The sequence below is a fragment of the Lynx canadensis genome, chromosome A1 (assembly GCF_007474595.2).
Source record: "Lynx canadensis isolate LIC74 chromosome A1, mLynCan4.pri.v2, whole genome shotgun sequence".
In the NCBI taxonomy this organism is placed as follows: Eukaryota; Metazoa; Chordata; class Mammalia; order Carnivora; family Felidae; genus Lynx; species Lynx canadensis.
In genome coordinates this window covers 84259760-84264547 of record NC_044303.2, presented here as the reverse complement: position 1 = coordinate 84264547, position 4788 = coordinate 84259760, and positions in this window count along the sequence as shown.

Here is a 4788-nt window from a genome sequence, read left to right as displayed (position 1 = left end):
TTTTTTTATATTTTATTACTTATTTTGTCATTGTTTCTGGAGATTTTCTCTGTTCTTTTGTCGTCTTTGTCACTTTTGGTCTTTCGTTTCCATTCAAAGAGTCTACTTTAATATTTCTTATAGGACTCATTTATTGGTCATACACTCCTTTAGTTTTTGTTTTTCTGGGAAAGTTTTATTTTTCCTTCTATTCTGAATGATGGTCTTGCTGGATAGAACACTTTGTGTGGAGATTTCTCCAAGTTGAATATATCATGTCACTTCCTTCTGGTTTGCAAAGTTTCTGTTGAGAACTCTTCAGGTAGCCTTATGGGTCTCCCCTCATAAGTTAAGGACTTCTTTTGTGTTGCTGTTTTTAAGAATTCTTCTGTACCACTATATTTTGCAAATTCAATTACAATATGTCTTGGTGTTTGCCTTCTTTTGTTGATGTTAATGGCAGTTCTCTGTGTACCTTGGATCTGTATGTCTGCTTCCTTTCCCACATTAGGGAGGTTTTCAGTTATATTTCCTTAAGTAAATTTTCTGTCCCCCTTTTTTCTTCTTCTTCTGGACTCCTATAAAAGTGTTATTATGTTAGATGGAATCACTGAGTTCCCTCAGTCTGGTCACATGTTTCATTATTCTTCTTTCTCTTTTTTGTTCAGCTTCATTATTTTCCATATTGTGTCTTGTACATTACTTATTCATCCCTCTGCTTCTTCAATCCTGCTGCTCATTGCATTAGGTCTGCTTCCAATCTCAGTTTTTGCATTGCCCATTCCTGACTGCTTCTTTTTTAACTGTTTGATCTCTCAGGTAAAGTTCTCCATGATGTCTTCCTTTTTTTTTTTTTTTTTTCAGCCCATCTAGTATCCTTATGATTGTGCTTTAAATTCTGTATCAGGCATCCTACTTATATTTGTTTCATTTAGATCTTTGGCCCAGACTTTATCTTGTTCTTTCATTTGGGATAAATTCTTATGTCCTAGCATTTTGCCTAAGTGTCTGCCTTCTTCTCTATGTTAGCAAAGCCTGTTATATTTCTTGTTCCTGAGAGTGAGGGCTTTATGAAGAAGAGGTTATATACTGTCCAGGACCTTACATTTCAGGGAGTATCTTTGGTGTATGTTTCATGCACTATACTGTTGTATTTGGCTGTTCTTTCCTTTGGGCCAGTCATCTACAGAAGCTCTCTTTGCCCACAATGGGCAGTGTTTGGTCCTTGGTCAGAATGCAGTGTGTTTTATGTTCTTGTCTGCTTGTTAAATTATACCTGATACTGCTATCACCAGACTCGAAACCCTACGGAATACTCTGGTGGGGAAATGTGGTGGGGGCAAGAATTTCTCCTGGTGTTCTAGGGGAGGGGCCCACTGCACTGGGACTAAGGCAAAATTGACATAGAAAGGCAGTTGCATCAGAACACAGCGGTGTGGGTCTTGGTGTAAGCAAGATAGATAGCCTATGTCAGCGCTGAACTTATGAAGGTGGGCCTGTGTTTATGCTGAGGGATGGGGAGGGAAATGGAGCCATCCAGCTTCTTTGTCCCTGAAGAAATGTCTGTGAACACTGCCTCTCAATGTTCAGCTCTGTGAAGAGCAAATAATCTCCCCACTGTGCACTCCAGGCATTTTCCAGATCACTGTTTACATTCTGTGTTCCCACATATTGTTTGCCTGTCTTTTTTCCAGGAATGGGGTAGTGAACCCATGGCTCTATCTCAGCCAATCTCCTTGATCTTTAAAACTCCAGGCTATATGTTTTGGATATTATCCTTTTATCTGATATGTCGTTTGCAAATATCTTTTCCCATTCTGTCAGTTGCCTTTTAGTTTTGTTGATTGTTTCCTTTGCACTACAGAAGATTTTTAGCAACGCTTTCAACAATAGCCAAATTATGGAAAAAGCCTAAATATCCATCAACTGATGAATGGATAAAGAGAATGTGGTTTATATGTTCCATGGACTACTACTTAGCAATGAGAAAGAATGAATTCATGCCCTTTTCAGCAATGTGGATGGAACTGAAAGATATTATGCTGAGTGAGATAAATCATTCAGAGAAGAACAGATATCATATGTTTTCACTCATATGTGGATCTTGAGAAACTGAACAGAAGACCATGGGGGAAGGGAAGGAGAAAAATAGATACAAACAGAGAGGGAGGGAGGCAAACCACAAGAGACTATTAAGTACAGAGAAGAAATTAAGGGTGGATGGGGGAGGGGTCGAGGAGAGGGAAAATGGGTGATGGGCATTGAGGAGGGCACTTGTTGGCATGAGCACTGAGTATTGTATATAAGTCAATTTGACAACAATTACATTCATTAAAACAAAACAAAACAAAACAAAACAACACTCCAGGTTAAACCCCACTGGAAACAAAACTCATTAAAATCAGTCCTTTTCTTTTTCCTTGTGTATTCCCCTGTGTGCCCCCCTCTCTTTTGCCTTTCTCCGCAATCTTGGCTCCCTCCCACCTGTGATTCCTTTCTCCCCTAAATCATGTCTCTGCATTTCTCATGCTCTTGATGTGGCTTCTTTACCTTTAGTTGTGGGGTTTGTTCTATCATTCTTCAGGTTGATTTCTGGGATATTTATAATGACTTGGTAGTTATCTTGTTGTGTTCATGGAATGAGATGACCTTAGAGTCCTCCTATTCCACTGCCATCTTCTTGAACCTGTCTTCTTTTAAAAAAATGTATTTATTTAAGTTAAATTTAAATTATTAAAAAATTTTAAGTTAACACACTGTTATATTAGTCTCAGGTGTGTAATATCATTATTCAACAATTCTACACATTACTCAGGGCTCATCACTGTAAGTGTATTCTTAATCCCTTTCACCTATTTCAGCCATCCCCCATACATTTCGCCTCTGGTAACCCCTACTTTCTCCTCTATATTTAAGATGCTGTTTTTTGGTTTGTTTGTCTCTTTATTTTGTTGTTTATTTTTGTTTCTTAAATCTACATATGAGTAAGTTATATATTTGCAATCATTTGCAAATATCTTCTCCCATTCATTGTGTTCTCTTTTGCTTTTGTTGATGGCTTCTTTTTGTGTGCAAAAACTTTTAATCTTATTTGGTATTTTCTAACTATTTTATCCCAATAGTTTAATTTTGCTTTTGTTGTCCTTGACTGATGAGACATATTTAGAAAAATGTTTCTATGGTTCATGTCAAAGAGATTGTTGCCTATGTTTTCTTATAAGAATTTTATGGTTTCTGGTCCCAAATTTAGGGCTTCAATTCATTTTGATTTTTTTTGTATGTCTGAATTATAACTTTATTTTCTGTAACTGGTCACTTTTTTTTCTAGGCCTTATTATTCCCTCTGATGGTAGAAAAATTGAATCTAGTAAATTCAAGGTAAATGCTAACACATTATGTTTTGTTTTTATCTAATATATTATTTATTTTATTTTATTTTATTTTATTTTATTTTATTTTATTTCCAGTATAGTTAATATTCAGTATTGTATTAGTTTCAAGTGTACACTATAGTGATTCAACAATTCCATACATCACCCAGTGCTTATCACAAGTGAATTTTCACTTAATTCTGTGTGGTGTAAAAAGGGGCCCAGTTTCATTCTTTTCATGTAACTTTTCAATTTTCCCAACACCATTTGGTGAAGAGACTGTCTTTTTCCCTGGTGTATTCTTTCTTTCTTTCTTTCTTTTTTGTTTTTTGTTTTTTGTTATGGATTAATTGGATATATAATTATGGACTTATCTATGGGCCCTCTATATGTCCATTTTTATGTTAGGGAAAAGAGTCATTTTAGAGGAGTGTTGGCCACTCCTACAGCTCTTTGTACAATGAGATGCTCGTGATGCTGCTTAAATAGAATCCTTTCAGGTGGGTGTGTTGGATAGTCTTGTCCATAAGAGAATTTGGAGGCAAGACACATGGTATTCACAATGTATGTGCCAGGCTGCTTGCATGATGAGACCTGGAGCTTCTTTGGAAGAACTTTTGAATAGGGCAGGTTGGATGTGGCAGTCTTCAGGGGAATGTGGAGTCAAGGTGCATTGTGTTAGCACACTAGTTGGTGAATGTTCATGCTGGAGTCACATGTGTCTGGATATTCTGGCTGGGAGGCAGGAAAAAGCAATAGTGTCACCAGCTCTTTTGCTACTGGGGAAGCCTCCTAAAGATCTCTGCCTTTCCAGTGCATATTCTGAGATTACTAAATAAATTCTCCTATATACCTCATGTGCTTTTCAAACTGCTGCTTCTATGCTGCATCTCCTGAAGATTATTTTTGTGTGTGTACTGTCTCTTTAAGGGTAGGAACTGTTTCCTGTCACCTTCTTGCTCCCCCACAGCCAAGTCTGTAGGTCCTCAGTGTTAAGACCCACTGACTGTCAAAACTGGTGATATTAAGCTCTTGTGGTTTTCAAAACCAAATGTTATGAAGACTCCTCTTTCCTCTTCCCAGTGCAGGTCCCCCATGTCTGGGGTGACTGGTATTGGGTCTGTTCCTCATCATTCTTCATGATTGTGGCTTCCCTTCTTTTTGTGGTTAGTCTCACAGGTTAGGTTTTTTTCCCAACTACATCTTCAATCTTCCTACTATTTTTGATGTGGCGTCCTCTCTATGATTAACTGTGGAGAGCTTTTTCTGCCAGTCTTTGAGTCATTTTCTAATGTGGGTGTTATCCAATGCATCCACAGGACAAGGGATGCTTATGATCCTCTTATCCTGTCATCTCCCTGAAAAGTGTGATAGGTGTTCTTTAACATAATTTCTGAAATCCCTGGTTTGATGTTGAAATACAATGTACTATATTGTT